Here is a 12792-nt window from a genome sequence, read left to right on the forward strand (position 1 = left end):
CATAGTTACATTGCCAGTGTGAATCTGGAGTAACTCCCCAACTTCAACAGTTACTCCAGATTCACACTGGTGTAATCAAGAGCAGAATCTTGCAACCTATTAGTACATTAGGGAGGCAGAATGAAGTAGTGGACAAGTCACTGGACCGGGAGTCAGGATGGAGTCTTAGATTCTCTTCTCGTTCTGCTACTGACCTGTTGTGTGACTTGTGGCAAGTTACTCCAACCCTCTGTGCCTCTGTTTCCCCTCTGGCTCTGCCTGCCATGTCTATTTAGATTGTAAGCTGTTTGAGGCAGGGACTAGGGGTATATACATGTAAAATGGGGCCCTCAGATTGGCTGGAGCTTCTAGGAGCTGGCATAAGGTAAGTAAAATCTTGAAGCAATTTTTTTTCTTTCACTAGTTCAAGTGTTGTTTGTTTGTTTGTGTGTGTGTGTTGAAACCAAGAAAATCAATGAACCACTGGAATTCACACTGGAGTGGCCCCATTTTCTGACTCAATGTTAGTTAAACATTTTCAATTCCAGTTACTGGGATTACTGTAGCTGTTGAGGAAGGAAGGCCCAGGAGTGGGACAAGGAAGGAGAAATACTTGTTGTGGAGTTTAACAAATTACAAACGTTGGCCCAAATCCTCTACTAGTATCAAAGGAACTAGCCTGATTTACACCAACTGAGGATCTGGCCCAAGATGTAAAGGCCAAAATTCATGGCCCTTAGTTGAGGTGGGGGGAATCCCCATTGACTTCAGTTAAGGACCTTGGAAACTGTCCCTAACTACTTGGGTGCTGATTGTCTCCTAGAAGATGATCCAAGCCCCCTCACCTCCCGATTTCTTAAACAGGAAGTGAGGGAGCTGAGCACTTTGCAGGTTCTATGGTGCTAGTCCCAAAACAGAGCTCCTTCCATCCTTCCCAAGAACTAGGTTGTTTATAGGATTGGGCCCCCAAGAAGCACACAAGGGAGCAGAGATTTTTAAAAGGCGATCAGCTCAGAGATACTGAGTCATGATTTTATAACAGCCAGGCTTGGTTATGAACATTTTTTCTCTCTTCTGGATTTCCTGCTAAGATTGTTTATAGGCTGCTCCTATAAAATGCAGCTGAAAGGCTTTCTGCCAACCTAGTGGGCCCTGACCTAGATGGAACACCCCAAGGGGTGAGAAGATAGGTCAGCCAGTCTGAGAAAGGGTATCACCAGAAATAATTCTTTCAGCAAGTAAGGCAGGAGATGGATTATTTGAGGGTAACTCCTGACAAGGATTCAGGTGTCACACCCAGCTGGGGGCAGCTGAGCCTAATCAGGTGATGCAAAGAGAAGCTGGGTTAGGCCTAGAGAAGCCAGAGTGTTGGGATCTTGCTGACTATGCTCCAGGGGTGGGAGCTTTGTTTGTGTGTTTGATTTAGCTCTAGAAATGGAATGCAACTAGCAGAAACTTGCCAAGTTTGTGTTATGCGGGTAAAAGAAAACTTCTGAAGCAAGCCCCAGTAACAGGCTTTTGTCTTTACCCTGGAGCCTCCTATGATCTCTCTCTAGACTCCTCCCTGGCCTTGCATGCTGCCTTTCTGCCAACAAAGGTATTTTCTGCTTGTTTATTTAACATGAACATTTGTGCGAGAAGATATAGACTGAGCGCACCATTCATTTCATAAGGGACTCTGAACAGCTGTTGCATTATGTCTGGCCCACCCAGTGCCTTAGAACTATGGGGGCCTGAAGTTTGGGACACTGATGAAAGAGATGAGTTGTGGCCAGCTAGAGCGGGGTGATGACGTCAAAGATACTAGAGAGCAGGAAACAATAAGAGTGAGCATAGAATGTGACCGGTGGTCTACTGCCTTAGCCATTGGGATGGAAGCAAAGGGTTGAATTGTGGAGATGTTGATGCAAGACATAACAGGGCTTGGTCTTACTAATATCTCAGAAGCTGCTGTCTCCCTTGTGGCTGCTAATCCCTCAGCTTGACCCTTCACCTGACCATGGAATTGAAGATCTTGGAGTGTAGGACTAGGAAGAAATTCTTTTTATATATAAACAGATGGAGCCTATCACACACTAGCCACCTCCATCTCTGCTGTGTGCCTGGTTGTGTGCTATCATAAATACATGTGTGTGTGTGTGTGTGTGTGTCTGTGGAAGTTGCTCTACTCCTCTGTGTGTTTTCTCTGCCTGCCAGAGGTGGCTTCTATGGTGGGAATGCAGAGAACCCTTGAAAATGCCAAGAATGTTGCACTAGAAATTGATCAGCTGGTGCATGAAAGGGTTTTAGGCTCTTGACATTTTGCCAAAACCAGATGTCCAGGTGAGATGAATTAGCAAATTTTCTCTCTCACAGTTTTACTTTCACCCAGCCCCACTCTGAAGTGCTTTAACTCAACTTGCTTTTTGGCTTCCCTTCCTTATTATCTGTAACCATTGTAAAGGACTCTGTCCCAGATCCTCATAGGTATTTAAATCCCTTACTCCCCGTGAGGATCTGGGCCTTAGTCCCCCATCCTTCATACATTTAAGCATGTTGTCAGAGGGTGAACTGACCCTTTAAGAGTCCGCCTGAAGCCAGGGCGTTCTGGGACTTGTGGTTCCCAGGTAGTAAAGGAACTAGGCACAGCAAGATAAGCCAGGAGAGCTCCCAGAGGGGTTAGTAGAAGCAATCTTAGTGCAGAACAGTTAGGAATTTGAGGAGGGTCTTAGTGTCTCCTCAGGCAGAGATGCTGGAAATGGCTTAGAGGAATGTTTTTAAAGGACTGGAAAGATCTCTCAGCAAGAGGTGGTGTTTTGATCTCAAAAGATGGAGACTGAGGAGACCTGTAGCAGCGTGTAGATCACAACCAGAAGGCATTGGAGAAAATCCAATGATAAATATTTGAGCACCACTCCTTGTGGTAAGGGGAAAAAGTTATCAGAACTTCTGCTAGGTTCCTTAGAACTCCTGGAAGAAGAGGGGAGCTTTGTTCTTTAGCTGATGGGTGAAGCTACCCACCCATTGAAAGGAAACTCTGCAGCGACTATATATCATGCCTGGCCAGATAAGTTACCATTACACATGCACGTAACTCTCTTCATGTGAGTGAAATGAATGAGATTGCTGGATATGAGTGATGTTTATGGATGTACTTCAGTGTTTGCAATACTAGGGACAGCTGTGTGTGTGTGTCATGTGGGGGGCGCAAGGCCGGCCCAGGGGAGGTGAGGTGTGTGTGGTGGGGGGGCTAGGCTGGCCTGGAGAGCTACCGGGGAGCCTGGTGCTGGCAGTGGAAGTCAGGCCTGCACTCACTGGTGGGAAGCGGCAGCAGGAACCCTGCTCTGCCCCACCGTCTCTGTGTTGCTCGGGAGAGGGGGCGAAGCTGGAAAGAGGCAGGGCAGAGGTTTGGGGGAAGAGGTGGAGTGGGGGCGGAGAAGAACCTACATAAAATAGACCAATAACTCTCAACCTTTCCAGACTCCTGTACCCCTTTCAGGAGTCTGATTTGTCTTGTGTACCCCAAGTTTCACCTCACTTAAACTTACAAAATCAGACAAAAATACAAAAGTGCCCCAGCGCACTATTACTGAAAAATTGCTCACTTTCTCATTTTTACCATATAATTATAAAATCAATTGGAATATAAATACTGTACTCGCATTTCAACGTATAGTATAAACAAGTCATTGTCTGTATGAAATTTTAGTTTGTACTGACTTCGCTAGTGTTTTTATGTAGCCTGTTGTAAAACTAGGCAAATATTTAGATGAGCTGATGTACCCCCCGGAAGACCTTTGCATATGTGTATCCCACTGATGTGATCCACTATGGCTATAATCGGCCCATCAGAAGTCAGATTTCTGAGTCATCTAGCATTTAGCTAATCTAATGGTGCTTCAAAGAATGAAAAATGAAGCGGTGTGAGATGCAGAGAAGAACTAGGATATAAAAATTGAAAAGGCACCTAAGTGACACAATTTGGATCCAGATGAGGGTGTTTGGATCTGAATGTCTTGGGTCAGGCCCATTTTTAAAAGAAACTAGACCCAATGGGGCTGTATCAGAATTTACTTCCATAATCAAAAGTGTGCTGTGTAATGCTGCTGATTGCCTTTAACAGCCCAGCTTCAGCCAAGAAACAGTAACTTATTCATGTTTACTCTCCTAGAATTGGAAAACCTCTTATTCAAACACCACACTATAAATTCCAGCTGCCTAAAATGGTGTCATTCTTATTCAGGTCAGTACTGCTGACTTCTTATGCTTGTGCAATTCTCAGGACAACTTAAGCCTGTAGCAACTCCAAAGATTGCAGTTTTCCATACTGTTGCTATGTGATATAATGTTGATTTCTGAGGCAGTATTTTCTTCAGTGTCCTTCAATCAATATCTAATAACAGGAGAAAGGAAAGTAATCTAGTTGTGGATGTGTATTTTCTCTTTCTGAATACTTATTCAGTTGTTCTCCTTTAACATCCTCTGCTGACTCTTGCACCCTAAGAGCTGCATGGAGTTAAAGTCCCATTTTTGTAACCTTTGCACTAAGTAGCACTAATCTGAAGTAAACAGGTTTAATCATACAATGGAGTGGTACAAAATGAAATATATACTGGTAAAATAGCTGGACTTCAAAGTCAGTTGTATATGCCATTTAAATACAATAACCCTTCGACTAGCTTCTTGGAAAACCAATGTTATACATGCAAACTACATCTCAGAATGGCAACAAGTGCTGCTTTTCAACCACTGAACTATCTATGATGTAACACGGGTAATAGCTTTTACACAAAACTTAAATGACTGCATGGTAAGTTACATTACTAGAAAGTCTTGTAACGTTCCAGAGTCCTGGAGCTGGAGAAGTGGCACCCATAAATGAATTAACTTGAGAGAGACAGCTTTCAGAAGCTGTTAACCTCTACAGGGCTTTCCCCTAAGGCTAATATGGATCGAATCAACAGGGTTCTATAGGAGTTAATTTGTGTTCCATAAGAATTCTTCTAAAAGCGCAAAGAATGTAATAAAGAATTACATCTCTTCTATAGACTTTCTAAACCATCCTGTAGGACTTAATAGAGAATCATATCAACTCTACTGAATTCTAGAGGCTGGCTTAAAAGTTGTATAGACAGGCTATTGCTTTCATTTCTCTAGGACTTTCCCGTAAGGGAACAATTACATGTTGTTAATGATCCATTGACATCTGGTTGGTGACTCTGCAAAGTGGAATACTGGAGCTGCTCACAATATTCTCTCTGCCATACGCAGTTCACTTACTCTGATCCAGCAAAGCCATGTGCATAATTTTAAACACAAATTGACTTATTGAAGTTGGTACAATTATTAACATTCTTTAGGTTACATATGTGCTTACGCAGCTTGTGAATGAGGGTCTTAATTCCCTTAAATCATCTGTTTTCCTAGATCTTAATTACGCCTACTCTGAGCCTAATACAAACTCACCACGCTTATTTGCTTTTAAAAGTGAAGGCAGTTACTGGTCATTTGAATGCTTATTCCCTCTTGAACATGTTAGGATTTAAAAACTACAAAGCAGTAGAGTTGGCTGAAAAATGTATGCCTGTGTGTGGGGGTGAGGGGGTTGATGAATATGATATACAAGACATGGTCTGACTGCTGCTAAAAATTATTTCCTAAGTTAAAATTTTAGTAAACTGATGTAGAGAACCACAACAATGTTGCCCAATGTTTTCCTGTAAATACCGCATCTCTCTTAAAAGGAACTGTGTTTATTTTTCATTGACCTTTTCCACAGGCACTGTGCCAGTGCAAATCTGGAGAAACTGGATTTTTTTTCTCTTTTCTTTGGAAATGCTTCAGAGATAAATATGTTTTTCGAAATGGCTGTAGAAACAGCATCTTACATGTATACCAGAACAATAGGCTGTGTGGTACCTCTAGTATCAACAGTGAAATAGCTTGCAGTTAGCTTATTGGAAAGAAGGGCCTTCTGCCTAGGTGTGAGCCATTTGAGTACAAAAGGCTTCAGCATTCATCAGTGGAAATATCTTTGTGCAACAGAGTAACATGCACTTAAATGAGTACTCTCTTAGTTCAAAAGCTCTTCCTTGTGGCAGGTAGCACTACGTTACGTACTGATGGTTTCCTGCCCCAGTGTACAATGCCATACGTGGACTGAACTTGTGTCTTTATTGGAAATATTTCTTCACCTAGACACTTTTTTTTTTTCACATCCACAGTTGTTGTTATGCAAGAGTCTTCCGGTCAGATCTGACATCCCAGCCCAAAGGCTATGCTAAAAACCATTCTGGTGTTGTAATGAACTGAGCTGTCATGGTGTGTACTGCTAGTGCAGACACAAAGTACTATGAGACGCACTATTGGTACCATAATGCCTGTATTTATCTGGGCACCCTTGTTACTGGCTGACTAACACTGTATTCATAGCCACTACTATGTGTAGAAAGGAAGGATGGTCTTGCAGTTAAGGTACCTGACTTGGACTCAAGAAATCAAAGTTCAGTTCCAAACTCTATCACAGGTTCTATATGGAGGAGGAAGGGGAGAAGGCAAAATTGGTTTATTCTCTGTTGCTAAGCTCCTCATGTGAAAAATGAGGGGTTAATATTTTAATGCCTTACATGAGTTTTGAGTATCGAGTCATTAATGTTTGCAAGGTGATCAGCTATTACTGTGATATGGGACATACAAATACTTAAGGATAAAACCAATGCCATCTAACAAATATCTCATAATGGCACAATGGATGAAACGTAAGACTATTCCTGTGTTCAATAAATGGTCTAAAATGAGTGAGCCAATTTGGTAGTTCTTAAAATCGTAAAGGTCTGGTTCAGATTCCTCAAAGTGTTAACACACAAGTTTTCTGGGAGCATTTTTCCATGGAACCTGGGGATGTTATAACACCTGTTTTATAAACACTGCAAATCCAAAATTAGCAGGGATAAGTGGAGGAATCATTTATCATCTTCTGGCCTCCTGAACCATCTTTTAAAAATGTCACAGATACATTGACACTTCTGCTGATGATTTAAATAGCAACCACCATCCAGCATCAACTGCTTTCTGAGCAGGCCAATACGTAGTTTCTGTCTCTGACTTCTTCTATATCAGATGACTCATCAGCATGCCTGAGAAACTCCCTGAGACTACAGACTCCAGTAGCAACCTCACAACAAACACTTGTCTAGGGCTTTTGATAGTATATGGGGTTTAGGACATAATCCTCTGGTTGCTCAGAGAATTACTGCTAAACTTGATGAGATAATAGTTCTTGTTGGCCAGCTTTTACAGGTGTCCTGTGACTAAACCACTGGATTAGGTCTTGGGTAATCTAGGTTGAATTCCCAACTTTACCACAACTTCCTGTGTGACCTCAGGTAAGTCACTCAAATTGGTTTGCCCAATTTCGCCATCAGTAAAATGAGGATAGCAAAATTTCCTTTGCTTGGCTTGTCTGTTTAGATCCTAAATTCCTCAGAGGAGGGACGGTCTCTTACTAGGCATATGTATTGTGCCCAACAATAGGGCTTGCTATTGTAACTCATCTAGGGCCTCTAATTGCTATTCAATCTATCCCTTTTAGATACTTAAAAGGGACCCCAACTACCATAGCAACTGTTTCATAATCTTTTAAAGGCCGTATCCTCACAACACACCTGTGAGATGTCAAAATACTATTTACTTATTTGATGGCTAGGAAACTGAGTCACAGGGAGTCTGACAGAGCAGAGACTTGAACCCTGGTCTCCAGTGTTACAGATAAGTGCCCTAACCACCAGGCAATTCTTCCCCTCTATTGGAATGCTCAGTACGCTGTGGGCTGGCTCAATATACCCTTATGGCTTGGGCCCTTACATTGTGCTGAAGTTTTGTTTGATAGTATTACAATGTTGTCTTTCTATATCACAGCACCCATCAAATAAAAATACACTCACCGGTAGACCACTGTGGTACATTTGTATTGTCAAAGTGCCCCTTGATGTGCCCTAAAGAGATGGAAACAACTTTTATTCTAGTCCAGTTTAAAAAAAGGAAACTAGACACAAAAGGCTGCATTAAAATAACATTAAGGTTCTGACTCTAACTGGGAGAGGAAGGAAATTCAGTGTTAAGGCTGTCACACTTGGGCCTGCGTTCCCGGTTGTGCTGTGGTGTTCTGGTAAGAAATATGAAACGCTGATCCGCTACCCTTATGGTTCCTAGGCACAGAAGGGTCAGCTAAGAAGAGTGGCAGAATTAACTCTGAATGGCTTTATTTCAGTCAGATTGAGACTGACTCTTCGGATGATTGTCTTGATATTTAATACATGATAATATTTAGTCCTCTTCTCTTGTAGAAATTAAAGCATTGTGCAAAATGAGTAAACATTTCCTGCTCTTTAAAAGATGGGGAAAGCAAGGCTTGGAGACGACAGGTGACTCTCTCCAGTTATACTCACAAAGTTATGAATAAAATCCAGATTTCTGAAGTGCCAGTCCAGTGCTCTATTCATTAGACAACAGTTTGTCACATGCCTATTGTCAGATGGCTCAACAAGAGGTTTTATGAAGACCCTTCATTCTCAATGCTAACACACAGGTTGGCAGAGTGATAAATAATGAGCATAGGGCCATCGTTTGGAGCCATCTTGACCAGTTGGTTAAGTTGGGCGTATTCAAATAACATGCATGTTAACACAGCCAAATGCAAGGTCTTGCATCTGGGAACAAAGAACACAGAACCTATGGAATGAGTGACTGCAGTTACTCTGAAAAGGATTTAGGGGTTATAGTGGCCAAGCAACTGAACACAAGATCTCAACATCCTGCTGTGGCAAAAAGATCTAACGCAATCCTTGGATGTATAATCAGAGGAGTTGGAGTAGGGGGGTGACTTGTTATTTATTTTACCTCTGTATACAGCATTGGTGAGACTGAGACTGGAAAACTGCATGCAGTTCTGGTGTTACCCTGTTAACAAGGCTGTTAGAAAAAATTGGAGAGGGGGCAAAATAGAACCACTCAATAAACAAATTAAAGAGCTGAGGCTGGAGAGAAAGCTTTGCAGTGAGTGACAACAAAGGTTGTTTGTAGGATCAGGCCCCAAATTCTTTAAATTAGCAGGATCATTTTAGTGCACCGATAAAACATTTTTTTCCAGCTATTAAAATATCAGGCATTTCTGAGCACTAGTAGGAAAAAAACTGTATTGATTCATTCATTAGGACAGTGAAGCTCTACTAGATGAATAATTTCATATTCTGTACAAATTGGCATCCCGTCAGTTTTATATAAACCCTAAAGAAGCATTTACTTCCTTCTGGCCTTAAAATCCTTGAATTAATATTTAATGTGGGACCCAATGCGTAGAAAAGCAATACTTTTTAATTTTTCTCTGAAAATGAGCTCTGTCCTACTCAAGGCATACGTCCTGTTTGGATGTTTGCCAATGGCATAACTACAGGATTAGAAGAGAACTTTTTTGATTTTGTTCTCAAGCAGTTGAAGTAGCTGTTTGTAGAACCACAGTTACCGCTAGCACTATTTTCTTTAGTATGGCTCACCACCACCAATATTTCATTGGAATCCTCTGTCAATCCTGTATTTTCAAATGCAGGATACAAAGTTCCTAAAATGAACTTGGCAAATACTCTCCCACCCACACTATCAAGTGTAGGAGCTTTGGTTATGGGAGTTCCAATTCTCCCTCCTAAATGCTGATAGCAAAACTTATGACTCTGCCTTTACCCAGCTCTGGGGAGGACACTCCTAAACAAACATTTCTCTCATTTAGACAAAGAGAAACTACAGAACTTCTCATTACATCACTTAACCATTCTGTGACCCTCTGCAGCTGCATCACGCACCTTAGGATTGCTTTTACAGAAATACAACACCCTGAACCTACGAACCTTTACACTCCAGTAGTCTGTGCTCATATATGTAGTTTCACTGGCTTTAGTGGAGCTATAGGTTTGAGTAAGACAACAATGGAGTAAGGTTGTTTGTAGGATCAGGCCCCAAATTCTTTAAATTAGCAGGATCATTTTAGTGCACTGATAAAACATTTTTTTCCAGCTATTAAAATATCAGGCATTTCTGAGCACTAGTAGGAAAAAAACTGTATTGATTCATTCATTAGGACAGTGAAGCTCTACTAGATGAATAATTTCATATTCTGTACAAATTGGCATCCCGTCAGTTTTATATAAACCCTAAAGAAGCATTTACTTCTGGTGCTCCCAGTTTATATAAACTTGATGTAATAGGTACCCACGATAATTTATCAAAATGAAAATGTAGCTAGTCTCTCGGAATAGGAAATCAACTTCCTGGAGTAAAGACAACACTAAACCCTCATTTTCCAGTTCCCAGAACATAACACCCAGACCAAATACAGCACTCTCTCTTTTTTAAACACTATAAAGAGTTTGTCTTCCATGGAGACTGTTTAAAAAAAAAAGGAGTGGGGGGGGGGCAAGGATTCAGCTGAAGTTTGATGAAAAATTTCTTCCAAAAAATCTGAAATTAAAACAGTTTCCATTTCGAACTCATTTGTCTTCTTGACAAGTGCTAAAGCTCACCAAAACGTTTTGGATTTTTCTTTAAATTGTCCAAAATTTGGAAGAAAAAAATTAAAAATTTGAAAAAAGTGTTTGCAGGAACTGACCCTTGGCTTGTAATTTGAAGAGGTACATAAGGGAGGGGTGAAAGGGTATGGAGATACCAATTGAGATATAGTCAGAATAAGTAGAAAGGATAAATCCAGTCCAGATCTCTGTGTTAGCCTTTAGCACCCATTCAAAGTACCAACAATAATGTTTGGTTCTAATAAAGATGGACTAGAATCAGGGGTGGCTCCAGGCCCCAGCACGCTAAGCGCATGCTCAGGGCGGCATGCTGCGGGGGGCGCTCTGCCGGTCGCCGGGAGGGCGGCCGGCAGCCAGCCTTCGGCGGCATGCCTGCGGAGGGTCCGCTGGTCCCGCAGCTCCGCCGAAGCCACGGGACCAGCGGACCCTCCGCAGGCACACCTGCAGGAGGTCCACCGGAGCCACGGGACCGGCGACCGGCAGAGCGCCCCCCGCGGCATGACGCCGTGCTTGGGGCGGCGAAATGTCTAGAGCCGCCCTTGACTAGAATTGTATTTAATATGGTGTAGTGACGCGGTGTGGCTCCCTGCCGCCCCGGAGCGGGACTAGCCCATCCGGAGGCTGGAGTGGGCGGAGCTAGGGAGCTCTGAGCCCGCCCCTCAGAGGGTCAGGTGGCGACCTGGAAGTATAAAGGCTCGCCCTCAAAACTCAGTAGGGCCCCAGCCGCCGCGGAGGCCAGATGTCTCCAGCCTAGCCCGCAACTGGGAAACCCCCGTGGCCCAAGGTGCCTGCCAGGATTGGCTGGCCCGGCCCTGCGCCCGCCACCCGGAGGAGCTGCCGGCCTGGGCCAGCCCTGCGCCCGCTACTCCAAGGAACCCCTGGTGCTGGACCCCCCGGAGGACACCACCGTGACTCGGGTACCACGAGAGAGGGAGTCCGGAAGTAGCCTGGGGGGCAGCTGACCCTAGTCTGGCTGCAGCACCGCCAGAGCCCATGTCGGTGTGTTGTGGCCGGGATCCCCACCGACGCAGCAGCGGGTCGTCGGCTGCTGCTAGGGCCCCGGGCTGGGACGCAGTGGAGTGGGGGGGGCTGCGTCCCCCCTGGTGGGTGGCCGTCTCCCCCTCTCCCAGGCCTTGGAGGCTTGGGCCTACTGTTATTGCTCAGCCCTGCCTGAGCCCCTGACTCACTGCTGCCCTGCCCTGCCCCAGGGCCTGGGCTTATTGCTACTGTTTATACTGCCAGTGCTCAGTTCCTGCCGACGGGGCCTGAGTGTCTGACTCCTTGCTGCTCTGTCCTGACTCTGGGCCTGGGCTCGTTGCTCCTACTGTACTGTCACTGCTCAGCCCTGCCTGAGCACCTGACTCATTGTTGCCACGCCCTGACCCAGGGCTTACGGTGCTTATTCCAGTTACTGCAAGGGCCGCCAGGAAAGACTCCCGCGGTCGGACTAATTCTCCAAACCTCAGCAGTGTGTAGTGAACCGGTGTGGCTCCCCACCACCCTGGAGAGGGCCAAGCCTCGGCCAGCACTTCTACATATGGGCACAATCCTGCAACAGTTATTCCTGAGTATCCCCTTAACAACAGTAGGACTGTCTTGCCTGCCACTAGGTGCACTTTTGAGTGATCTGTTAGGTCAGAAGGGTGCTCTACAAGGGGTGCGTTCTCATACAGGTTGCAGTCTCATACAACTTGCTATTGAACGCTGTCTTTGGAGCCAATACCCTGAGTTACAAAGTGAGCCTACATTGCTGAGAACAACACTACAACGACTAGTATTGCTAACTTCTAACTACTGTAGTATATGCCCGTGTTTATAAACAGGAGTGGATGCTCCTTATTACCCCAAGAACTAGAACTACTTTCAGTACTTGATGTGGAATTAATTGGTCTCGTGTATTCAACAGACACTAAGTTAAGTCTTTGTGTACATTCAGATGGATTTTTGGTTAGCAGCCCCTTCCTAGTACCATCTATTATACAGTGTTTATCGGGACTTGCAGCTCACTTCCTCCTTTAAGAAAAATATTGAAATTTGTGCAATAAACAACTTGCCCAGTAAACAAATCCATATGCTCCTGTTTTGGGAAGTCCTCAGCCTTTCTTTCAAAGCAAACAAAACCTGATTTTACTTATTCAATAGCAGTGGCTTGGGTGGGCTGTTTTTTTAGGGTACTGCAGGAATCTTGCCTGAAGTCTTAAAAGGTCATCTACCCTGACGTCTTGCAGTGTTGTGGGGCCTGAATGTGATGGACGTG

The 12792-nt window shown here is 43.9% G+C and overlaps 1 long non-coding RNA gene across 3 annotated transcripts in view; it reads left to right on the forward strand.

Moving 5' to 3' along the window:
- The window catches only part of LOC123345096, a 36985-nt gene that overhangs the window by 13321 nt on the left and 10872 nt on the right, over positions 1-12792 (forward strand). The window contains exons 1-2 of one of the 3 annotated variants that reach the window (XR_006572715.1): positions 1206-1576; positions 4130-4201. The exons of 1 other annotated variant lie outside the window; for it this stretch is intronic. This is a non-coding gene — a long non-coding RNA (uncharacterized LOC123345096). Of the gene's footprint in view, positions 1-1205; positions 1577-4129; positions 4202-12792 lie in introns of those variants that run through there. One more of the 3 variants, XR_006572717.1, reaches the window with a different exon arrangement.

The sequence above is a fragment of the Mauremys mutica genome, chromosome 12, assembly GCF_020497125.1.
Source record: "Mauremys mutica isolate MM-2020 ecotype Southern chromosome 12, ASM2049712v1, whole genome shotgun sequence".
Classification (NCBI taxonomy): Eukaryota; Metazoa; Chordata; order Testudines; family Geoemydidae; genus Mauremys; species Mauremys mutica.